Genomic DNA, 26420 nt, shown 5'->3' with positions numbered 1-26420 from the left:
AGAGCAGGCAACCGCGGCCCCAGAAAGGCATCTGATACAAACTGCAGACATGCTTGTTGCTAATCAGGACTTCTTGGGCTCGGGCCAGGCGATATTTGCCTGAATACGTGCGCCGGTTGTACACCCAGAAAACTGAGTGGTGGGGACTGGGTAGGCGATAAGTCACAGAGACCGCGCTCGCCAAACACCTGGTCCCCTGAGCTGCTCGGACCGGGGAAGTCACAAAACGCAGGCCCAACCAAGTCTGCACCTTTGTGGAGTACCTGAGAACCTGAACTTGACCCACTCAGACCTGGGAAGTGCATACAACCCGGCGCCGGCCTCGGACAGTTCCTGGCAGAGCAACCTAGAGCCTGTGCAGTATAGACTGGGACAGCATATGTGCTGTGAGCGGGGGCAAACCCAGTGTGGCCGAGACGCTGTGAGCACTCCCCACAGACGACAGAGATATTCGACTGCAGTGTTCCTCTCTTCCCAGAATAGGACTGAACAACTGAGCCTTAAAAAGTGTCCAACCACCCCCTAGTATCAGGGCGGAAATTAGACACTGAAGAGACCAGCAAACAGAAGCTAAAACAGAGGGAACCACCTTGGAAATGACAGATAGAGACGTCTAGAGGCTACTCCAAGAATAAGACCAAAAACCAGAGGCACGGGGCTTAAGGCCAAATCCTGAGAACACCAGAGAACTCCTGACTCCAGGGAACATTAATTGATAGGAGCTTATCAAACGTCTCCATACCTACACTAAAACCAAGCACCACCCGAGGGTCAACAAGTTCCAGAGCAAGACATACCAGGCAAATTCTCCAGTAACACAGGAAACTATCCCTGAGATTCAATATACAGGCTGCCCAAAGTCACTCCAAACCCACTGACATCTCATAACTCATTACTGGACACTTCATTGCACTCCAGAGAGAACAAATCCAGCTCCACCCACCAGAACACCGACACAAGCTTCCATAATCAGGGAACCTTGACAAGTCACCTGTCCAACCCCACACACAGAGAGGAAACTACATAATAAAGAGAACTCCACAAACGGCCAGAAGAGGGAAAGGCCACCCCAAGCAAAGCATTATAAACAAGATGAAGAGGCAGAGAAATACCCAACAAGTAAAGGAACAAGATAAATGCCTACCAACACAAACAAAGGAGGAAGACATAGGGAATCTACCTGATAAAGAATTTCGAATTTTGGTGGTGAAAATGATTCAAAATCTTGAAAGCAAAATGGAGTTACAGATAAATAACCTGTAGAAAAGGATTGAGAAGATGGAAGAAAGGTTTAATAAGGACTTAGAGGAAATAAAAAAGAGTCAATATACAATGAATAATGCAATAGATGAGATCAGAAACACTCTGGAGGGAACAAACAGTAGAATAACAGAGGCAGAAGACAGGATAAGCGAGCTAGAAGATAGAATTGTAGAAATAAATGAAACAGATAGGAAAAAAGAAAAACAAATTAAAAGAAATGAGAACAATATTAGAGACCTCTGGGACAATGTTAAACGCTCCAACATTCGAATCATAGGAATCCCAGAAGAAGAAGACAAAAAGAAAGACCATGAAAGAATACTTCAGGAGATAGTAGTTGAAAACTTCCCTAAAATAGGGAAAGAAATAATCATCCAAGTCCAAGAAACCCAGAGAGTCCCCAACAGGATAAACCCAAGGCGAAATACTCCAAGACACATATTAATCAAATTAACAAAAATCAAACACAAAGAACAAATATTAAAAGCAGCAAGGGAAAAGCAACAAATAACACACAAGGGGATTCCCATAAGGATAACAGCTGATCTTTCAACAGAAACTCTTCAGGCCAGGAGGGAATGGCAAGACATACTTAAAGTGATGAAAGAAAATAACCTAGAGCCCAGACTACTGTACCCAGCAAGGATCTCATTCAAATATGAAGGAGAAATCAAAAGTTTTACAGACAAGCAAAAGCTGAGAGAATTCAGCATTACCAAACCAGCTCTCCAACAAATGCTAAAGGATCTTTTCTAGACAGGAAACACAGAAAGGGTGTATAAACTCGAACCCAAGGCAATAAAGAAAATGGCTACGGGACCGTACTTATCAATAATTACCTTAAATGGAAATGGGTTGAATGCCCCAACCAAAAGACAAAGGCTAGCTGAATGGATACAAAAACAAGACCCCAATATATGTTGTCTACAAGAGACCCACCTCAAAAGGAGGGACACATACAGACTGAAAGTGAAAGGCTGGAAAAAAATATTCCATGCAAATAGAGACCAAAAGAAAGCAGGAGTAGCAATACTCATATCAGATAAAATAGATTTTAAAACAAAGGCTGTGAAAAGAGACAAAGAAGGAAACTACATAATGATCAAAGGATCAATCCAAGATGAAGATATAAAAATTATAAATATTTATGCACCCAACATAGGAGCAACTGCAGTATGTAAGAAAATTACTAATAAGTATGAAAGGGGAAATTAACAATAATGTAATAATAGAGGGAGATTTTAATACCCCACTTACATCTATGGGTAGATCAACTAAACAGAAAATTAAAAAGGAAACACAAACTTTAAATGATACAATAGACCAGTTAGACCTAATAGATATCTATAGGACATTTCACCCCAAAACAATGAATTTCACCTTTTTCTCAAGCGCACACGCAACCTTTTCCATGATAGATCACATCCTGGGCCATAAATCTAGCCTTGGTAAATTCAAAAAAGTTGAAATCATTCCATGCATCTTTTCTGACCACAATGCAGTAAGATTAGATCTCAATTACGGGAGAAAAACTATTAAAAATGCCAACATATGGAGGCTGAACAACACGCTGCTGAATAATGAACAAATCATAGAAGAAATCAAAAGAGAAATAAAAATATGCATAGATATGAATGAAAATGAAAACACAACAACCCAAAACCTCTGGGATATTGTAAAAGCAGTGCTAAGGGGGAAGTTCATAGCAATACAGGCACACATCAAGAAACAAGAAAAAAGTCAACTGAATAACCTAACTCTACATCTAAAGCAACTAGAAAAGGAAGAAATGAAGAACCCCAGAGTCAGTAGAAGGAAAGAAATCGTAAAAGTTAGGGCAGAGATAAATGCAAAAGAAACAAAAGAGACCATAGCAAAAATCAACAAAGCCAAAAGCTGGTTCTTTGAGAAGGTAAATAAAATTGACAAACCACTAGCCAGACTTATCAAGAAACAAAGGGAGAAGAACCAAATCAATAAAATTAGAAATGAAAATGGAGAGATCACAACTGACAACACAGAAATACAAAGGATTATTAGAGAATACTATCAGCAATTATATGGCAATAAAATGAATAACCTGGAAGAAATGGACAAATTCCTAGAAAAGTACAACTTTCCAAAACTGAAACAGAAAGAAATAGAAAATCTGAACAGACCCATCACAAGCACGGAACTAGAGGCTGTAATCAAGAATCTTCCAGCAAACAAAAGCCCAGGTCCAGACGGCTTCACAGCCAAATTCTACCAAAAATTTAGAGAAGAGCTAACACCTATTCTACTCAAACTCTTCCAGAAAATTGCTGAGGAAGGGAAACTTCCAAACTCATTCTATTAGGCCACCATCACCCTAATCCCAAAACCTGGTAAAGACCCCACAAAAAAAGAAAACTACAGGCCAATATCACTGATGAACATAGATGTAAAAATCCTTAACAAAATTCTAGCAATCAGAATCCAACAACATATTAAGAAGATCATACATCATGACCAAGTGGGCTTTATCCCAGGAATGCAAGGATTCTTCAATATCCACAAATCAATCAACGTAATACACCACATTAACAAACTGAAAAATAAAAATCATATGATTATCTCAAGAGATGCAGAGAAAGCCTTCGACAAAATTCAACATCCATTTATGATAAAAATCCTACAGAAAGTGGGAATAGAATGGACATACCTCAACATAATAAAAGCTATATATGATAAACCCATAGCAAACATTATCCTCAACGGTGAAAAACTGAAAGCATTTCCCCTAAAGTCAGGAACAAGACAAGGGTGACCACTCTCACCACTACTATTCAACATAGTTCTGGAAGTTTAGGCCACAGCAATCAGAGCATAAAAAGACATAAAAGGAATACAAATTGGAAAAGAAGAAGTAAAACTTTCACTGTTCGCTGATGACATGATCCTCTACACAGAAAAGCCTAGAGACTCTACCAGAAAACAATTAGAGCTAATCAATGATTACAGTAAAGTTGCAGGATATAAAATCAACACACAGAAATCCCTTGCATTCCTATTCACTAATAATGAGAAAATAGAAAGAGAAATTAAGGAAACTATTCCATTCACCGTTGCAACGAAAAGAATTACATACTTAGGAATATATCTACATAAGGAAACAAAAGAATTGTACATAGAAAACTATAAAATGCTATTGAAAGCAATCAAAGAGGACACTAATAGATGGAGAAATATACCATGTTCATGGATTGGAAGAATAAATATTGTAAAAATATGTATACTACCCAAAGTAATTTTTACATTCAATGCAATCCCTATCAAGCTACCAACGATATTTTTCACAGACCTAGAACAAATAATCTTACAATTTATATGGAAATACAAAAAGCCTCGAATAGCCAAAGCAATCTTGAGGAAGAAAAATGGAACTGGGGGAATTAACCTGCCGGACTTCAGGCTCTACTACAAAGCCACAGTCATCAAGACAGTATGGTACTGGCATAAAGACAGAAATATAGATCAATGGAACAAAATAGAAAGCCCAGAGATAAATCCACGCACCTATGGACACCTCATCTTTGACAAAGGAGGCAAGAATATAAAATGGAGAAAAGACAGTCTCTTTAACAAGTGGTGCTGGGAAAACTGGTCAGCCACCTGTAAAAGAATGAAACTAGAACACTTCCTAACACCATACACAAAAATAAACTCAAAATGGATTAGAGAGCTAAATGTAAGACCAGAAACTATAAAACTCCTAGAGGAGAACGTAGGCAAAACACTCTCCGACATAAATCACAGCAGGATCCTCCATGACCCACCTCCCAGAATATTGGAAATAAAAGCAAAAATAAACAAATGGGACCTAATTAAAATCAAAAGCTGCTGCACAGCAAAGGAAACTATAAGTAAGGTGAAAAGACAGCCTTCAGAATGGGAGAAAATAATAGCAAATGAAGCAACGGATAAAGGATTAATCTCCAAAATATACAAGCAGCTCCTGCAGCTCAATTCCAGAAAAATAAATGACCCAATCAAAAAATGGGCCAAAGAACTAAACAGACATTTCTCCAAAGAACACAAAAAGATGGCTAACAAACACATGAAAAAATACTCAACATCCCTCATAATCCGAGAGATGCAAATCAAAACCACAATGAGATACCATTTCACACCAGTCAGAATGGCTGCTATCCAAAAGTCTACATGCAATAAATGCTGGAGAGGATGTTGAGAGAAAGGAACCCTCTTACACTGTTGGTGGGAATGCAAACTAATACAGCCACTATGGAGAACAGTGTGGAGATTCCTCAAAAAACTGGAAATAGAACTTCCATATGATCCAGCAATCGCACTCCTGGGCATACACACCGAGGAAACCAGAACTGAAAGAGACACATGTACTACAATGCTCATTGCAGCACTGTTTATAATAGCCAGGACATGGAAGCAACCTAGATGTCCATCTGCAGAAGAATGGATAAGAAAGCTTTGGTACATATACACAATGGAGTATTATTCAGCCATTAAAAAGAATACATTTGAATCAGTTCTAATGAGGTGAATTAAACTGTTGCCTATTATACAGAGTGAAGTAAGCCAGAAAGAAAAACACCAATACAGGATACTAACACATATATATGGAATTTAGAAAGATGCAAATGATAACCCTGTATACGAGACAGCAAATGAGACACAGATGTATAGAACAGTCTTTGGGACTCTTTGGGAGAGGGTGAGGGTGGGATGATTTGGGAGAATGGCATTGAAACACGTATGTTGTCATATGTGAAACGAATCACTAGTTCAGGGTCAATGCATGTTATAGGATGCTCAGGGCTGGCATGCGGGGATGACCCAGAGGGAGGATAAAGGGAGGAGGGACGTGGGAGGGGGGTTCAGGAGGTGGAACTTATGTAAACCCGGGACAAATTCATGTGAATGTATGGCAAAACCAACCAATATAATATTGTAATATAATTTGCCTCCAATAAAATATAAATTAATAACCAAAAAAAAAAAAAGAAAAGATGCGCGGGCATGAGGAGTTACCCCACGGCTGAGGCCAGGGCAGGCGGCCAAGAGGAGGTACCCCACGTCCAATAGGCGGTGGCTGTGCGGGGGAGGGCCGAGAGGAGCTACTCACGTTCAAAGTCAGGAGGGGCAGCCTTGAGGACATACCCCTAATCCAAGGTAAGGTGCAGCAGCTGTGCTTTCTTGGAGCAGCTGTGAAGAGATATCCCACACCCAAGGTAAGATAAACTAAATAAGATGGTAGGTATTGCTAGGGGGTATCAGAGGGCAGACACACTGAAATCATAATCACAGGAATCTAGTCGATCTGATCACATGGACCACAGCCGAATGTGGTCCACTGGAGAAGGGAATGGCAAACCACTTCAGTATACTTGCCTTGGGAACCCCATGAACAGTATCAAAGGGCAAAATGACAGGACACTGAATGAGGAATTCCCCAGGTCAGTAGGTACCCAGTATGCTACTGGAGATCAGTGGAGAAATAACTCTAGAAGGAATGAAGGGATGGAGCAAAAGCAAAACCAGTACCCAGTTGTGGATGTGACCGGTGATAGAAGCAAGGTCCGGTGCTGTAAAGAGCAATATTGCATAGGAACCTGTAATGTTAGGTCCATGAATCAAGGCAAATTGGAAGTGGTCAAACAAGAGATGGCAAGAGTGAACATAGACATTCTAGGAATCAGTGAATTAAAATGGACTGGAATGTGTGAATTTAACTCAGATGACCATTATATCTACTACTGTGGGCAGGAATCCCTTAGAAGAAATGGAGTAGCCATCATGGTCAACAAAAGAGTCTGAAATGCAGTACTTGGATGCAATCTTAAAAATGACAGAATAATTTCTGTTCGTTTCCAAGGCAACCCATTCAACATTATAGTAATCCAGGCCTATGCCCAAACAGTAACACTGAAGAAGCCGAAGTTGAACGGTTCTATGAAGACCTACAAGACCTTTTAGAACTAACACCCAAAAATGATGTCCTTTTCATTCTAGGGGACTGGAATGCAAAAGTAGGAAGTCAAGAAACACCTGGAGTAACAGGCAAATTTGACCTTGGAGCAAGGAATGAAGCAGGGCCAAGGCTCATAGAGTTTTGTCAAGAGAACGCACTGGTCATAGCAAACACCCTCTTCCAACAACACAAGAGAAGACTCTACACGTGGACATCACCAGATGGTCAACACCGAAATCAGATTGATAATATTCTTTGCAGCCAAAGACAGAGAAGCTGTATACAGTTAGCAAAAACAAGACCAGGAGCTGACTGTGGCTCAGACCATGAAATCCTTATTGCCAAATTAAGACTTAAATTGAAGAAAGTAGGGAAAACCCCTAGACCATTCAGATATGACCTAAATCAAATCCCTTATGATTATACAGTGGAAGTGAGAAATAGATTTAAGGGACTAGATCTGATAGATTGAGTGTCTGATGAAGTCTGGCCGGAGGTTCGTGACATTGTACAGGAGATAGGGACCAAGAGCATCCCCATGGAAAAGAAATGCAAAAAAAGCCAAATGGCTGTCTAAGGTGGCCTTACAAATAGCTGTGAACAGAAGAGAAGCGAAAAGCAAAGGAGAAAGGGAAAGATATAAGCATTAGAATGCAGAATTCCAAAGAATAGCAAGGAGAGATAAGAAAACCTTCCTCAGTAATCAATGCAAAGAAATAGAGGAAAACAACAGAATAGGAAAAACAAGAGATCTCTTCAAGAACATTAGAGATTCCAAGGGAACATTTCATGCAAAGATGGGCTCGATAAAGGACAGAAATGGTATGGACCTAACAGAAGCAGAAGATATTAAGAAGAGGTGGCAAGAATACACAGAAGAACTGTACAAAAAAATCTTCATGACCAGGATAGTCACGAAAATGTGATCACTGACCTAGAGCCAGACATCTTGGAATGTGAAGTCAAGTGGGCCTTAGAAAGCATCACTAGGAACAAAGCTAGTGGAAGTGATGGAATTCCAGTTGAACTCTTTCAAATCTTGAAAGATGATGCTGTGAAAGTGCTGCACTCAATATGCCAACCAATTTGGAAAACTCAGCAGTGGCCACAGGGCTGGAAAAGATCAGTCTTCATTCCAATCCCAAAGAAAGGCAATGCCAAAGAATGGTCAAACTACCGCACAATTGCACTCATCTCACACGCTAGTAAAGTCATGCTCAAAATTCTCCAAGCCAGGCTTCAGCAATATGTTATCCGTGAATTCCCAGATGTTCAAGCAGGTTTTCGAAAAGGCAGAGGCACCAGAGATCAAATTGCCAACATCCGCTGGATCATGGAGAAAGCAAGAGAGTTCCAGAAAAAAACATCTATTTCTGCTTCATTGACTATGCCGCCTTTGAGTGTGTGGATGACAATAAACTGTGGAACATTCTGAAAGAGATGGGAATTCCAGACCACCTGAGCTGCCTCTTGAGAAACGTGTATGCAGGTCAGGAAGCAACACTCAGAACTGTACATGGAACAACAGACTGGTTCCAAATAGGAAAAGGAGTACGTCAAGGCTGTATATTGTCACCTTGCCTATATAACTTATATGCAGAGTACATCATGAGAAATGCTTGGCTGGAAGAAGCACAAGCTGGAATCAAGATTGCTGGGAGACATATCAATAACCTCAGATATGCAGATGACACCACCCTTAGGGCAGAAAGTGAAGAGGATCTCAAAGGCCTCTTGATGAAAGTGAAAGAGGAGAGTGAAAAAGTTGGCTTGAAGCTCAACATTCAGAAAACAAATGTCCTGGAATCTGGTCCCACCACTTCTCTGGAAATAGAGGGAAAAACAGTGGAAACAGTGTCAGACTTTAATTTTTGGGGCTCCAAAATTACTGCAGATGCTGATTGCAGCCATGAAATTAAAAGGCACTTACTCCTAGGAAGGAAAGTTTTGACAAACCTTGATAGTATATTAAGAAGCAAAGACATTACTTTCCCAACAAAGGTCTGTCTAGTCAAGGCTATGGTTTTTCCCGTGGTCGTGTATGGATGTGAGAGTTTGACTGTGAAGAAAGCTGATCGCCGAAGAATTGATGCTTTTTAACTGTGGTGTTGGAGAAGACTCTTGAGAGTCCCTTGTACTGCAAGAAGATCCAACCAGTCCATTCTAAGTGGGGTGAATCCTGGGTGTTCATTGGAAGGACTGATGCTAAAGCTGAAACTGCAATGCTTTTGCAACCTCAGGCGACGCGTTGACTCACTGGAAAAGATTCTGATGCTAGGAAAGGTTGGGGCAGGAGGAGAAGGGGACGACAGAGAATGAGATGGCTGGATAGAATCACCGACTCTGTGGACATGAGTTTGAGTGAACTCCGGGAGTTGGTGATGGACAGAGAGGCTTGACGAACAGAGATTCATGGGGTCGCGGAGAGTCTGACTCGACTGAGTGACTGAAATGAACTGAACTGAATAAAGCGTGTCAAGTACCCTTTTGCCTTTCAGGCGGAAATGTGGAATTTCTTTTGAGATTCTGTAGTGCAAAATTTCCTCATCTCGCATTGAGGAGATAATTTTGTGGTGTTTCTCGAATTGCGGCTGGAAGCTGTGGGTACTTTCAAGTTGCGACTGGGACCTCAGGAACTCACTCGAGTTACTTCAGGGAAGTCAGGTCCCCTTTTGTGTTGGAAGGGGAAATTCCAGTTTATTCTCGAGCCGTTAAATGGGAATAGGGGCTCAACTCGAATTGAGTCCATAAAGTGTGTTCTACTCTCTATATGGGGACTGATGTTAGTAAAATTTCTGTGTCGCAAAAAGGGTTTTGCCTTTCAAGAGGGAATGTGGTATTTCTCTTGAGATTTTGCAGCGCAAAATTTCCTCATCTCGCATTGAGGGGATAAATTTGTGGTGTTTCTCGAGGTGCGGCGGGAAGCTGGGGGGACTTCTCGAGTTGCGATGGGGACCTCAGGAAATCGCTTGGGTTGCTTCAGGGAAGTCAGGTCCCCTTTTCTCCTGGAAGGGGAAATTCCGGTTTACTCTCGAGCCGTTAAATGGGAATAGGGGCTCATCTCGCATTGAGTCCATAAAGTGTGTTCTCCTCTCCAATGGAGACTAATATTTGTGAAATTTCTGAGTCACATAAAGAGTGTCAAGTACCCTTTTGCCTTTCAAGTGGGAATGTGGGATTTCTCTTGAGATTCTGCAGCGCAAAATTTCCTCATCTCGCATTGAGGAGATAATTTTGTGGTATTTCTCGAGTTGCGGCGAGAAGCAGAGGGTTATTCTCGAGTTGCGACGGGGACTTCAGGAACTCTCTCGGGTTGCTTCGGGGAAGTCAATCCCCTTTGGTGTTGGAAGGGGAACTTCAGGATTACTCTGGAGACTATAATGGGAATCTTTCCTATTCTCGATTTGAGTCCATAAAGTTGTTCTCCTCTCCACTGAGGACGGACGTTAGGGAACATTCGGAGTCGCATAAACGGAGTCAAGTATACTTTTGCCTTTGAAGCGGGAATGTCAGATTTCTCTTGTGATTCTGCAGCACAAAATTTCCTTATCTCGCATTGAGGAGATAATTTTGTGGTGTATCTCGAATTGCGTCGGGAAGCTGGGGTGTACTTCTCCAGAAGTGAAGGGGACCTCAAAAATTCACTCCAGTTACTTCAGTGAAGTCAGTTCCCCTTTTGTGCTGGAAGGGGAACTTCCAGATTACTCTCGAGCCCTTAAATGGGAATAGGGCCTCTTCTCGAGTTGAGTCCATAAAGTGTCTTCTCCTCTCCAATGGGGACGGAAGATAGGGAACTTTCTGAGTGGCATAAAGTGTCAAGTACCCTTTTGCCTTTCGTGAGGGAATGTGTGATTTCTCTTGAGATTCTGCAGCGCAAAATTTCCTCATCTCGCAGTGACCGGCTAATTTTGTGGTATTTCTCGAGTTGCAACAGGAAGCAGGGGTAATTCTCAAGTTGCCACGGGGACCTCAGGAACTCATTCGAGTTACTTCTGGGAAGTCAGGTCCCGTATTTTGCTGGAAAGGAACTTCCGGATTACACTGGAGACCTTTAATGGGAATAGGGCCTCTTCTCGTGTTGAGTCCATAAAGTGTGTTCTCCTCTCTAATGAGGACGGATGTTAGGGAACTTTCTGAGTGCCATAAAGTGTGTCAAGTACACTTTTGCCTTTCAAGTGGCAAAGTGGGATTTCTCTTGAGATTCTGAAGTGGAAAATTACTTCATCTCGCATTGAGAGCATAATTTTGTGGTGTTTCTGGAGTTGCCGCTGGAAGCAGGGTTTACTTCTCGAGTTTCGACGGGGAACTGAGTAACTCACTGGGGATGCTTCAGGGAAGTCAAGTCCACTTTTGTGTTGGAAGGGGAACTTGCGAATTATTCTCGAGCCATTAATTGGGAATATTACCTCTTCTCGATTTGAGTCCATAAAATATGTTCTACTCTCCACTGAGGACTGATTTTAGGGAACATTCTATGTCGCATAAAGGGAGTCAAGTACCCTTATGCCTTTCAAGCGGGAATGTGGGATTTATCTTAAGATTCTGCAGCGCAAAATTTCCTCATCTCCCATCAAGGGGATAATTTTGTGATGTTTCTCCAGTTGGGGCGGGAAGCCCCTCGAGTTGCGATGGGGACTTCAGGAACTCCCTCGAGTTACTTCAGGGAAGTCAGGTCCCCTTTTGTGCTGGAAAGGAATTTCTGGATTACTCTTGAGCCCTTTAATGGGAATAGGGCCTCTTGTCAAGTTGAGTCCATAAAGAGTGTTCTCCTCTCCACTGGGTACAGATTTTAGGGAACTTTCTTAGTGGCATAAAGTGTGTCAAATACCCATTGCCTTTCAAGCGGGAATGTGGGATTTCTCTTGAAATGATGCAGCACAAAATTACCTCATCTCGCATTGAGGGGATAATTTTGTGGTGTTTCTCGAGTTCCGGCGGAAAGCAGAGGGTATTTCTCGAATTGCGAAGGGGACCTCAGGAACTCGCTGGGGTTGCTTCAGGAAGTCAGGTCCCCTTTGCTGTTGGAAGGGGAATTTCCGGTTTACTTTTGAGCCGTTAAATGGGAATAAGGGCTCATCTCGAATTGAGTCCATAAAGTGTGTTCTCCTCGCCAGTGGGGACTGATGTTAGTAAATTTTCTGAATTGCATAAAGGGTGTCAAGTACCCGTTTGCCTTTGAAGAGGGAATGTGGTATTTCTCTTGAGATTCTGCAATGCAAAATTTCCTCATCTCGCATTGAGGGGATAATTTTGTGGTGTTTCTCGAGGTGCGGCGGAAGCTGGGGTTCTTCTCGAGTTATGACGGGGACCTTAGGAAGTCGCTCGTGTTGCTTCAGGGAATTCAGTTCCCCTTTTGTGTTGGAAGGGGAACTTCCGTTATCCTCTCAAGAGGTTAAATGGGAATAGGGCCACATCTAGAATTGAGTCCATATAGTTTCTTCTCCTCTTAAATGGGGACTTATGGTAGTGATATTTCTGAGTCGCATAAAGAGTGTCAAGTATACTTTGACCTTTCAAGAGGGAATGATGTATTTCTCTGGAGATTCTGCAGTGCAAAATTTACTCATGACGCATTGAGGGGTTAATTTTGTGGTGTTTCACCAGTTGCAACGGGAAGCTGGGGTACTTCTCGATTTGTGACCGGGACCTCAGGTACTCTCTCGGGATACTTCAGGGAAGTCAGGTCACCTTTGGTGTTGGATTGCGATCTTCCGGTTTCCTCTCGAGCCGTTAAATGGAATAGGGGCTCATCTCGAATTAAGTCCATAAAGTGTGTTTTCTTCTCCAATGGGGACGGCTGTGAGAGGGAAGATGCTGAGTCGCATAAAGGGTGTCAAGTACCCTTTTTCCTTTCAAGAGGGAATGTGGTATTTCTCTTGAGATTCTAAAGCATAAAATTTCCTCATTTCACATTGAGGGGATAAATTTGTGGTGTTTCTCAAGTTACGGTGGGAAGCTGGGGGTACTTCTCGAGTTGCTACTGGGACCTCAGGAATTCGCTCGGGTTGCTTCAGGGAAGTCAGTTCCCCTTCTGAGTTGGAAGGGGAACTTCTGGTTTACTCTCGAGCCATTAAATGGAAATAGGGGCTCATCTCGAATTGAGTCAATAAAGTGTGTTCTCCTCTCCAATGGGGACGTCTGTATGAAGGAAGTTTCTGAGTCGCATAAAGGGTTTCAAGTACACTTTACCTTTCAAGAGGGAATGTGGTATTTCTCTTGAGATTCTGCAGCACCAAATTTCCTCATCTCACATTGAGGGGATAATTTTGTGGTGTTTCTCGAGGTGCGGCGGGAAGCTGGGGTTACTTCTCGAGTTTTGACGGGGACCTTAGGAACTCGCTCGGGTTACTTCAGGGAATTCAGTTCCCCTTCTGTGTTGGAAGAGAAAATTCCGGTTTCCTCTCGAGCCATTAAATGGGAATAGGGCCACATCTTGAACTGAGTCCATATAGTGTGTTCTCCTCTCCAATGGGGACTGATGTTAGTGAAATTTCTGAGTCGCATAAAGAGTGTCCAGTAAACTTTGGCCTTTCAAGATGGAATGTTGTATTTCTCTTGAGATTCTGCAGCGCAAAATTTCCTATTCTCCCATTGAGGGGATAATTTTGTGGTGTTTCACCAGTTGCGACGGGAAGCTGGGGGGACTTCTCGAGTTGCGACGGGGACCTCAGGGACTCGCTCGGCTTGTTTAAGGGAATTCAAGTCAACTTTTGTGTTCGAAGGGGAACTTCTGTATTACTCTCGAGCCGTTAAATAGGAATATTGCCTCTTCTCAATTTGAGTCCATAAAGTGTGTTCTCCTCTCCAGTGAGGACGGATGCTAGAAACCATTTTGAGTAGCCTAATGGGAGTCATGTAACCTTTTGCCTTTCAAGCGTAAATGTGGGATTTCTCTTGAGATTTTGCAGAGCAGATTTTCCTCATCTCGCATTAAATGAATAAATTTGTGGTGTTTCTCGAATTGCACCGGGAAGCTGGGGGTAATTCTCGAATTGCGACGAGGACCTCAGGAACTCACTCGAGTTACTGCGGGGAAGTCAGTTCCCCTTTTGTGCTGAAAGGAGAACTTCCGGATTACTCTCAAGCCCTCTAATGGGAATAGGGCCTCTTCTCGAGTTGAGTCCATAAAGTGCGTTCTCCTCTCCGATTGGGACGCATGTTAGGGAACATTCTGAGTGGCATAATCTTTCTCAAGTACCCTTTGCCTTTCAAGCTGGAATGTGAGATTTCTCTTGAGATTCTGCAGCGCAAAATTTCTTCATCTCCAATTGAGGGGATAATTTAGTGGTGTTTCTCTAATTGCAGCGGGTAGCTGGGGTACTACTCGAGTTGTGACGGGGACCTCAGGAACTCGCTCGGGTTACTTCAGGAAAGTAAAGTCCCCTTTTGTGGTCGAAGGGGACCTTCCGGATTGCTCTCGAGCCGTTAAATGGGAATATTGCCTCTTCTCGATTTGAGTCCATAAAGTGTGTTCTCCTCTCCACTGATGACAGATGTTACTGACCACTCAGAGTTGCCTCAAAAGAGTCAAGGACCCTTTTGCTTTTCAAGCGGGAATGTGGGATTTGTCTTGAAATTCTACAGCGCAGTATTTCCTCATCTCGCATTGAGGGCATAATTTTGTGGTGTTTCTCGCGTTGCGACTGGGACCTCAGGGACTCAATCGAGTTATTTCAAGGAAGTCAGTCCCGTTTTGTGCTGGAAGGGAAAATTCCAAATTACTCTCTAACCTTTTAATGGGAATAGGGCCTCTTCTCGAGTTGAGTATATAAAGTGTGTTCTCCTCTCCATTGAGGATGGATGTTAGGGAACATTCTGTGTCGCCTAAAGGGAGTCAAGCACCCTTTTCCCTTTCAAGCGGGAAGGTGGGATTTCTCTTGAGACTCTGCAGCGCAAAATTTCCTCATCTCGCATTGAGGGGATAATTTTGTGGTGTTTCTCCTGTTGAGGCGGGATGCTGGGAGAACCTTCGAGTTGTGACGTGTACCTCAGGAACTCGTTCCTATTGTTTCAGGGAAGTCAGGCCCCCTTTTGTGTTGGAAGGGGAAATTCAGGATTTCTCTGGAGCCATTAAATGGGAATAGGGCCTCTTCTTGAGCTGAGTCCATAAAGTGTGTTCCCCTCTGCAATGGGGTTCGGCCGTGTCAGGGAACTTTCTGTGTCACATAAAAGGTGTCAAGTACCCTTTTGCCTTTCAAGCGGGAAATGGCATTTCTCTTGAGATTCTTCAGGGCAAAATTTCCTCATCTCGCATTGCAGGGATAATTTTTTCGTTTTTCTCGAGTTTCGGCGGAAAGCTGGGGAAACTTCTCCAGTAGTTAAGAGGACCTCAGCAATTCACTCTGGTTGCTTCAGGGAAGTCAGTTCCCCTTTTGTGTTGGAAGAGGAATTTCGGGATTACTCTCAAGCCGTTAAATGGCAATTGGGCCTCTTCTCGAGTTAAGTCCATAAAGTGTGTTCTCCTCTCCAATGGGAACGACTGTGTGAGGGAATTTTCTGAATCTCACCAGGTGGTGCAGAGGCGAGAGATGCCGTCCCCTCCCTCACAGACGCGAGAGACACCGGCTACACCCGCGCAGATCCACGAGACCCCGGCCCCTTCTGCGTAGATGCGAGTGACACTGGCCCTGCCCACGCAGACGCGAGAGTCGCCGGCCCCGCCTGCTCAGACCCTAGAGTCACGGGCCCCTACCCCGAAGACGCGAGAGAACCCGGCCCCACCCGCACAGACCGGAGAGATGCCGTGCCCACCCGTGCAGTCGTGAGAGATGCCAGCCCCACTAGCGCCAAGAGGAGAGACACCGGCCCTGGCGCAACTGACCATGCAAAGATGCCTGGCCATCAGGAGTTACCCCACGCCTGAGGTCAGGGCAGGCAGCCAAGAGAAGGTACCCCACGTCCAATGGGCGGTGGCTGTGTGGGCGAGGGCCGAGAGGAGCTACTCACGTTCAAGGTCAGGAGGGGCAGCCTTGAGGACATACCCCTAATCCAAGGAAAGATGCAGCAGCTGCGCTTTCTTGGAGCAGCTGTGAAGAGATATCCCACACCCAAGGTAAGAGAAACTCAAATAAGATGGTAGGTATTGCGAGGGGTTATCAGACGGCAGACAAACTGAAATCATAATCACAGGAATCTAATCGATCTGATCACATGAACCACAGCTGAATGTGGTCCACTGGAGAAGGGAATGGCAAAGCACTTCAGTATACTTGCCTTGAGAACCCCATGAAGAGTATCAAAGGGCAAAATGACAGGATACTGAATGAGGAATTCCCCAGGTCGGGAGGTGCCCAGTATGCTACTGGAGATCAGTTGAGAAGTAACTCTAGAAGGAATGAAGGGATGGAGCAAAAGCAAAACCAGTACCCAGTTGTAGATGTGACCGGTGACAGAAGCAAGGTCTGGTGCTGTAAAGAGCAATATTGCATAGGAACCTGGAATGTTAGGTCCATGAATCAAGGCAAATTGGAAGTGGTCAAACAGGAGATGGCAAGAGTGAACATAGACATTCTAGGAATCAGTGAATTAAAATGGACTGGAATGTGTGAATTTAACTCAGATGACCATTGTATCTACTACTGTGGGCAGGAATCCCTTAGAAGAAATGAAGTAACCATCATGGTCTACAAAAGAATTCGAAATGCAGTACTTGGATTCAATCTTAAAAACGACAGAATGATTTCTGTTCGTTTCCAAGGCAATCCATTCAACATTACAGTAACCCAGGCCTATGCCCCAACCAGTAACACTGAAGAAGCCGAAGTTGAAGGGTTCTATGAAGACCTACAAGACCTTTAAGAACTAACACCCAAAAAAGATGTCCTTTTCATTATAGGGGACTGGAATGCAAAAGTAGGAAGTCAAGAAACACCTGGAGTAACAGGCAAATTTGGCCTTGGAGCACAGAATGAAGGAGGGCCAAGGCTCATAGAATTTTGTAAAGAGAACGCACTGGTCATAGCAAACACCCTCTTCCAACAACACAAGAGAAGACTCTACACGTGGACATCACCAGATGGTCAACACCAAAATCAGACTGATTATATTCTTTGCAGCCAAAGACAGAGAAGCTGTATACAGTTAACAAAAACAAGACCAGGAGCTGACTGTGGCTCAGATCATGAACTTCTAATTGCCAAATTAAGACTTAAATTGAAGAAAGTAGGGAAAACCCCTAGATCATTCAGATATGACCTAAATCAAATCCCTTATGATTATACGGTGGAAGTGAGAAATAGATTTAAGGGGCTAGATCTGACAGATAGAGTGCCTTATGAACTCTGGACTGAGGTTCGTGACATTGTACTGGAGACAGGGACCAAGACCATCCCCATGGAAAAGAAATGCAAAAAAAGCAAAATGGCTGTCTGAGGTGGCCTTACAAATAGCTGTGAAAGGAAGAGAATCGAAAAGCAAAGGAGAAAGGGAAAGGTATAAGCATTAGAATGCAGAGTTCCAAAGAATAGCAAGGAGAGAAAAGAAAATCTTGCTCAGTGATCTATGCATAGAAATGGAGGAAAACAACAGAATAGGAAAAACAAGAGATCTCTTCAAGAACATTAGAGATTCCAAGGGAACATTTCATGCAAAGATGGGCTCGATAAAGGACAGAAATGGTATGGACCTAACAGAAGCAGAAGATATTAAGAAGAGGTGGCAAGAATACACAGAAGAACTGTACAAAAAAGATCTTCACGACCAGGATAGTCACGAAAATGTGATCACTGACCTAGAGCCAGACATCTTGGAATGTGAAGTCAAGTGGGCCTTAGAAAGCATCACTAGGAACAAAGCTAGTGGAAGTGATGGAATTCCAGTTGAGCTCTTTCAAATCTTGAAAGATGATGCTGTGAAAGTGCTGCACTCAACATGCCAACAAATTTGTAAAACTCAGCAGTGGCCACAGGGCTGGAAAAGGTCAGTCTTCATTCCAATCCCAAAGAAAGGAAATGCCAAAGAATGCTCAAACTACCGCACAATTGCACTCATCTCACACGCTGGTAAAGTCATGCTCAAAATTCTCCAAGCCAGGCTTCAGCAATATGTGATCCGTGAACTCCCAGATGTTCAAGCAGGTTTTAGAAAAGGCAGAGGCACGAGAGATCAAATTGCCAACATCCGCTGGATCATGGAGAAAGCAAGAGAGTTCCAGAAAAACATCTCTTTCTACTTCATTGACTATGCCAAAGCCTTTGAGTGTGTGGATGACAATAAACTGTGGAAGATTCTGAAAGAGATGGGAATTCCAGACCACCTGAGCTGCCTCTTGAGAAACCTGTAATCAGGTCAGGAAGCAACACTCAGAACTGTACATGGAACAACAGACTGATTCCAAGTATGAAATGGACTAAGTCAAGGCTGTATATTGTCACCTTGCTTATTTAACTTATATGCAGAGACCATAATGAGAAATGCTGGGCTGGAAGATGCACAAGCTGGAATCAAGATTGCTGGGAGAAATATCAATAACCTCAGATATGCAGATGACACCACCCTTAGGGCAGAAAGTGAAGAGGAACTCAAAAGCCTCTTGATGAAAGTGAAAGAGGAGAGTAAAAAGGTTGGCTTGAAGCTCAACATACAGAAAACAAATATCATGGAATCTGGTCCCATCACTTCACTGGAAATAGATGGAAAAACAGTGGAACCAGTGTGAGACTTGATTTTTTGGGGCTCCAAAATCACTGCAGATGCTGATTGCAGCCATGAAATTAAAAGGCGCTTATTCCTAGGAAGGAAAGTTATGACCAATCTTGATAGTATATTAATGAGCAGAGACATTACTTTGCCAAGAAAGGTCCGTCTAGTCAAGGCTATGGTTTTTCCCGTGGTCATGTATGGATGTGAGAGTTTGACTGTGAAGAAAGCTGATTGCCGAAGAATTGACGCTATTTAACTGTGGTGTTCGAGAAGACTCTTGAGAGTCATTTGTACTGCAAGAAGATCCAACCAGTCCATTCTAAGTGGGGTGAATCCTGGGTGTTCATTGGAAGGACTGATGCTAAAGCTGAAACTGCAATGCTTTGGCAACCTCAGGCGACGAGTTGACTCACTGGAAAAGATTCTCACGTTAGGAAAGGTTGGGGCGGGAGGAGAACGGGACGACAGAGAATGAGATAGCTGGATAGAATCACCGACTCTGTGGACCTGAGTTTGAGTGAACTCCGGGAGTTGGTGATGGACAGGGAGGCTTGGCAAACAGTGATTCATGGGGTCACGGAGAGTCGGACAGGACTGAGCGACTGAACTGAACTGAACTGAAAAATGTGTGTCAAGTACCCTTTTGCCTTTCAGGCGGGAATGTGGAATTTCTCTTGATTGTGCAGTGCAAAATTTCCTCATCTCGCCTTGAGGGGATAATTTGTGGTGTTTCTCGAGATGCGGCGGGAAGCTGGGTGTTCTTCTCGAGTTGCGATGGGGACCTCAGGAAGTAGCTCCGGTTGCTACAGAGAAGTCAGGTCCCCTTTTTTGTTGGAAGTGGAACTTCGCGATTATTCTCGAGCCGTTAAATGGGAATTGGCCTATTCTGAAGTTGAGTTCTTAAAGTGTGTTCTCCTCTCAAATGGGGACGGCTCTGTGAGTGAACTTTCTGAGTCGCATAAAGGGTGTCTAGTACACTTTTGCTTTTCAAGCGGGAATGTGGGATTTCTCTTGGGATTCGGCAGCGCAAAGTTACCTCATCTCGCATTGAGGGGATAATTTTGTGGTTTTTCTCGAGTTGCGGTGGGAAGATGGGGTTACTTCTCGAGTTGCGACGGAGACCTAAGCATCTCGTTCGGGTTGCTTCAGAGAAGTCAGGTCCCCTTTTGTGCTGGTAGGGGAATTTCTGGATTACTCTCGAGCCCTTTAATGGGAATAGGGCCTCTTCTCAAGTTGAGTCCATAAAGTGTGCTCTACTCTCCAATGGGGACGGATGTTAGGGAACTTTCTGAGTGGCAAAAAGTGTGTCACGTACCCTTTTTACCTTTCAAGTGGGAATGTGGGATTTCTCTTGAGATACTACAGCGCAAATTTACCTCATCTCGCATTGAGGGGCTAATTTGGTGGTGTTTCTCGAGTTTGGCGGGAAGCAGGGATTACTTCTAGAGTTACGACAGGGACCTCAGGAACTCGCTCCGGTTGCTTCAGTGAAGTCAAGTCCCCTTTTGTGTTAGAACGGGAACTTCCGGATTACTCGCAAGAATTTAAATGGGAATATTGCTTCTTCTCGATTTGAGTCCATAAAGTGTGTTCTCCTCTCCACAGAGAACGGATATTAGGGACCATTCTAAGTTGCCTAAAGGGAGTCAAGTACACTTTTGACTTTCAAGCGGGAATCTGGGATTTCTCTTGAGATTCTGCAGCCCAAAATTTCCTCATCTCGCATTGAGGGGATAATTTTGTGGTGTTCTCGTATTGCAGCGGAAAGCTGGGGGTACTTCTCCAGTTGCGAAGGGGACCTGAGGAACTTACTCGAGTTACTTCAGGGAAGTCAGGTCCCATTTTGCGCTGGAAGGGGAACTTCCAGATTACTCTCGAGCACTTAATTGGGAATAGGGCCTCTTTTCTAGTTGAGTCCATAAAGTGTGTTCTCCTCTCCAATGGGGACGGATGTAGGGAACTTTCTGAGTGGCATAAAGTGTGTCAAGTACACTTTTGCCTTTCAAGCAGGAATGTGGGATTTCTCTTGAGATTCTGCATTGCAAAATTTCCTCATCTCGCATTGAGGGGATAATTTTGTGGTGTTTCTCGACTTTCGGTGGGAAGCAGGGGGCACTTTTCGAGTTGCGATGGGGACCTCAGGAACTCGCTCAGGTTGCTTCAGGGAAGTCAAGTCCCTTTTTGTGTTGGAAGGGAACTTCCGGCTATTTCTCGAGCCTTTAAGTGGGAATATTGCCTCTTCTCGATTTGAGTCCATAATGTGTGTTCTTCTATCCACTGAGGATGGATGTTAGTGACCATTCTCAGTCGGCCTAAATGGAATCAAGGACCCTTTCAACTTTCAAGCGGGAATGTGGGATTTCTCTTGAGATTCTGCAGCGCAGAATTTCCTCATCTCGCATTGAGGGGATAATTTTGTGTTGTTTCTCCAGTTGCCGCGGAGAGCACGGGGTACTTCTCGAGTTGTGAAGGGGACCTCAGGAACTCCCTCGGGTTCCTTCAGGGAAGTCAAGTCCCCTTTTGTGTTGGAAGGGGAATATCCGCATTACTCTGGAGCCGTTAAATGGGATTACTGCCTCTTATCGCTTTGAGTCCAAAAAGTGTGTTCTCCTCTCCACTGAGGATGGATGTTAGGGAACATTCTTAGTCCCCTAATGGGAGTAAAATACACTTTTGCCTTTCAAGCGGGATGTGGGATTTCTCTTGAAATTCTGCAGCTCAAAATTACCTCATATCGCATTGAGGGGATAATTTGGTGGTGTTTCTCGAGTTGCAGCCGGAAGCAGGGAGTACTTCACGAGTTGCGACGGGGATCTCAGGAACTGGCTCACGTTGCTTCAGGGAAGGCAGATCCCATTCTATGTTGGAAGAGGAACTTCCGGATTACTGTCGAGCCGTTAAATGGGAATAGGGGCTCATCTCGAATTGAGTCCATAAAGTGTGTTCTCCTCTCCAATGGGGACTGATGTTAATGAAATTTCTGATCTCATAAAGGGTGTCAAGTACCCTTTTGCCTTTCAAGAGGGAATGTGTTATTGCTCTTGAGATTTGCAGCGCAAAATTTCCTCATCTCGCATTGAGGGGATAATTTTGTGGTGTTTCTCGATTTGCGGCCGGAAGCTGGGGATAGTTTTCAAGTTGGGAGGGGGACCTCAGAAACTCGCTCGGGTTGCTTCAGGAATGTCAGTTGCTATTTTTGTGTTGGAAGGGGAACTTCCGTTTTTTTCTCGAGCCTTTAAATGGTAATAGGGCCTCATCTCGATTGAGTCCATACACTGTGTTCTCCTCTCCAATGTGGAATGATGCTAGTGAAATTTCTGAGTCGCATAAAGGGTGTAAAGTACCCTTTTGCCTTTCAAGAGGGAATGTGGTATTTCTTTTTAGATTCTGCAGCGCAAAATTTCCTCAACTGGAATTGAGGGGATAATTTTGTGGTGTTTCTCGAGTTGCGGAGAGAAGCTGGGAGTACTTTTCATGTTGCGACAGGGACCTCAAGAACTCCCTCTGGTTTCTTCAGGGAAGGAAGGTCCCCTTTGTATTGAAGGGAAACTTCCGGTTTACTCTCCAGCCATTAAATGGGAATAGGGCCTCATCTCGAATTGAGTCCATAAAGTGTGTTCTCCTCTCCAATGGGGACGGCTGTTTGAGGGAACTTTCTGAGTTGCATAAAGGATGTCAAGTACCCTTCTGCCTTTCAAGAGGAAACGTGGTATTTCTCTTGAGATTCTGCAGCACAAAATTTCCTCATCTCGCATTGAGGGTATAGTTTTGTGGTGTTTCTCCAGTTGCGACGGGAAGCTGGGGGTACTTCTCGAGTTGCCACGGGAACCTCAGGACCTCGCTCGGGTTTTTTCAGGGAATTCAGGTCCCCTTTTTTGTTTAAAGAGGAACTTCCGGTTTAATCTAGAACCGTTAAATATGAATAGGGCCTCATCTCGAATTGAGTCCATAAAGTGTGTTTTTCTGTCCAGGGGAAACACCTGTGTGAGTAAACTTTCTGAGTCACTTAAAAGGAGTCAAGTACGCCTTTGCCTTTCAAGAGGGAATGTGGAATTTCTCTAGAGAGTCTGCAGCGCAAAATTTTCTCATCTAGCATTGAGGGCATAATTTTGTGGTGTTTCTCAAGTTGCAGTGGAAAGCAGGGAGTATTTCTCGATTTGCGACGGGAACCTCAAGAAATCGCTCGCATTGGTTCAGGGAAGTCAGGTCCCCTATTGTGATGGCAAGGGAACTTCCGGTTTACTCTCTAGGCATTAAATGGGAATAGGGGCTCATCTCGAATTGAGTCCATAAAGTGTGTACTCCTCTCCAATGGGGACTGATATTAGTGAAATTTCTGAGTCGCATAAAGGGTGTCAAGAAGCCTTTTGCCTTTCAAGAGGGAATGTGGTATTTCTCTTGAGATTCTGCAGGGAAAAATTTCCTCCTCTCGCATTGAGGGGATAATTTTGTGGTGTTTCTCGAGTTGCGGCGGGAATCTGTGGGTACTTCTTGAGTTGAGACAGGGACCTCAGGAACTCGCTCGTGTTTCTTTAGGGTAGGAATGTCCCCTGTTTGTTGGAAGGGGAACTTCCAGTTTACTCTCGATCCGTTAAATGGGAATAGGGCCTCATATCGAGTTGAGTCCATAAATTGTGTTTTCCTGTCCATTGTGGACGGCTGTGTGAGGGAACTTTCTGAGTCGCATAAAGGGTGTCAAGTACACTTTTGCCTTTCAAGAGGGAATGTGTTATTGCTCTTGAGATTTGCAGCGCAAAATGTCCTCATCTCGCATTGAAGGGATAATTTTGTGGTGTTTCTCGAGTAGCGGCCGGAAGCTGGGGGGACTTCTCAAGTTACGATGGGGACTTCAGGAACTCGCTAGGGTTTCTTCAGGGAAGAAAGGTCCCCTTTGTATTGGAAGGGAACTCCCGTTTTACTCTTGAGCCGTTAAATGGGATTAAGGCCTCATCTCTAAGTGAGTCCATAAAGTGTGATCTCCATTCCAATGGGGACGGCTGTGTGAGGGAACTCTCTGAGTCGCATAAAGGGTGTCAAGTACCCTTCTGCCTTTCAAGTGGGAATGTGGTATTTCTCTTGAGATTCTGCAGCGCAAAATTTCCTCATCTCCCATTGAGGGGATAATTTTGTGGTGTATCTCGATTTGCGGCAGGAAAGTGGGGATAGTTTTCGAGTTTGGAGGGTGACCTCAGCAACTCGCTCGGGTTGCTTCAGGGAAGTCAGGTCTCCTTTTGTGTTGGAAGGGGAACTTCCGTTTTACTCTCGAGCCTTTAAATGGGAATAGAGCCTCATCTCTAATTGAGTCCATACACTGTGTTTTCCTCTCCAATGTGGAATGATATTAGTAAAATTTCTGAGTCGCATAAAGGGTGTCAAGTACCCTTTTGCCTTTCAAGAGGGAATGTGGTATTTCTCTTGAGATTCAGCACCGGAAAATTTCCTCAACTGGAATTGAGGGGATAATTTTGTGGCGTTTCTCAAGTTGCGGCGGGAAGCTGGGGGTACTTCTCAAGTTGCGATGGGGACCTCAGGAACTCCCTAGGGTTACTTCAGGGAAGAAAGGTCCCCTTTTTATTGGAAGGAAACTTCCGGTTTACTCTCCAGCCATTAAATGGGAATAGGGCCTCATCTCGAATTGAGTCCATAAAGTGTGTTCTCAATTCCAATGGGGACGGCTGTGTGAGGGAACTTTCTGAGTCGCATAAAGGGTGTAAAGTACCCTTCCGCCTTTCAAGAGAAAACGTGGTATTTCTCTTGAGATTCTGCAGCGCAAAATTTCCTCATCTCGCATTGAGGGGATAGTTTTGTGGTGTTTCTCCAGTTGCGACGGGAAGCTGGGGGTACTTCTTGAGTTGCCACCGGAACCTCAGGAACTCGCTCGGGTTTCTTCAGGGAAGTCAGGTCCCCTTTTGTGTTTAAATTGGAACTTCCGGTTTACTCTCGAACCGTTAAATATGAATAGGGCCTCATCTCGAATTGAGTCCATAAAATGTGTTTTCCTGTCCAAGGGAAACACCTGTGTGAGTAAACTTTCTGAGTCGCTTAAAGGGTTTCAAGTACGCCTTTGCCTTTCAAGAGGGAATGCAGTATTTCTCTTGAAATTCTGCAGTGCAAAATTTCCTCATCTCTCATTGAGAGGATAATTTTGTGGTGTTTCTCGAGTTGCGGCGGGAAGCTGGAGGAACTTCTCAAGTAGCGAAGAGGACCTCAGGAATTCACTCTGGTTTCTTCAGGGAAGTCAGGTCCCCTTTTGTGTTGGAAGGGGAATTTCGGGATTACCCTCGAGCCGTTAAATTGGAATAGGGCCTCTACTCAAGTTAAGTCCATAAAATGTGCTTTCCTCTCCAATGGGGATGACTGTGTGAGGGAATTTTCTGAGTCTCACCTGGCGACGCAGACGCGAGAGATGCCATACCCTCCCGCGCAGACGCAAGAGAAGCCTTCCCTGCCTGCGCAGACGCAAGAGACCCAGGCCCCTCCTGTGCAGACGCGAGAGACACCGCTCCCAATCGCGCAGACACCAGAGTGGCCGGCCCCGCCCACGAAGATTCGAGACACACCAGCCCCTCCCGCGCAGAACCGGGAGACCATGACACCTTCCGGGTATATGCGAGTGACACTGACCCCGCCAGCGCAGACGCGAGAGTCGCCGGCCCCACCCGCTCAGACCCTACAGTCCCGGGCCCCTCCTGTGCAGACGCGAGAGAGAGACCCAGGCCCCTCCAGCGCCGACACGAGAGACACCGGCCTCACCCGCGCAGACGGGAGAATCTCCGGCCCCGCCCGCTCAGTCCGGAGAGTGATTCATGGGGTCACGGAGAGTCGGACACAACTGAGCGACTGAACTGAAATGAAATGAAAAAAGTGTGTCAAGTACCCTTTTGCCTTTCAGGCGGGATTGTGGAATTTCTCTTGATTGTGCAGTGCAAAATTTCTTCATCTCTCAGGAGGTTCTTCTCGAGTTTCGACGGGGACCTCAGGTACTCGCTCGGGTTGCTTCAGAGATGTCAGGTCTTTTTTGTTGTTAAAAGGGGAACTTCCGGTTTACTCTCGAGCCATTAAATGGGAATAGGGGCTCATCTCGAATTGATTCCATAAAGTGTGTTATCCTCTCCAATGGGGACTGATGTTAGTGAAATTTCTCAGTCGCATAAAGGGTGTCAAGTACGCTTTTGCCTTTCAGAGGAAATGCGGTATTTCTCTTGAGATTCTGCAGCACAAAATTTCCTCATCTCGCATTGAGGGGATAATTTTTTGGTGTTTCTCGAGTTTCGGTGGTAAGCGGGGGGTACTGCTCGAGTTGCAATGGGGACCTCAGGAACGCGCTCGGGTTGCTTTAGGGAAGTCAGTTCCCCTTTGGTGTTGGAAGGGGATCTTCAGGTTGACTCTCGAGCCATTAAATGGGAATAGGGGCTCATCTCGATTTGAGTCCAAAAAGTGTGTTCTCCTCTCCAATGGGGACGGCTGTGTGAGGGAACTTTCTGAGTCGCATGAATGGTGTCAAGTACCCTTTTGCCTTTCAAGAGGGAATGTGGTATTTCTCTTGAGA

At 44.4% G+C, this 26420-nt stretch overlaps 1 pseudogene; it reads left to right on the top strand.

The window, feature by feature from the left end:
- The window catches only part of LOC148774449 (uncharacterized), a 96204-nt pseudogene extending 70530 nt beyond the window's left edge, over positions 1-25674 (top strand).
- Positions 25675-26420: the final 746 nt, after the last annotated feature.

This window comes from Moschus berezovskii, chromosome 22, assembly GCF_049115385.1.
Source record: "Moschus berezovskii isolate FMDL1 chromosome 22, NW_MosBer_1.0, whole genome shotgun sequence".
Classification (NCBI taxonomy): Eukaryota; Metazoa; Chordata; class Mammalia; order Artiodactyla; family Moschidae; genus Moschus; species Moschus berezovskii.
Note: the sequence above shows the minus strand (reverse complement) of the source record. Positions and strands in the feature narration are given on the sequence as shown.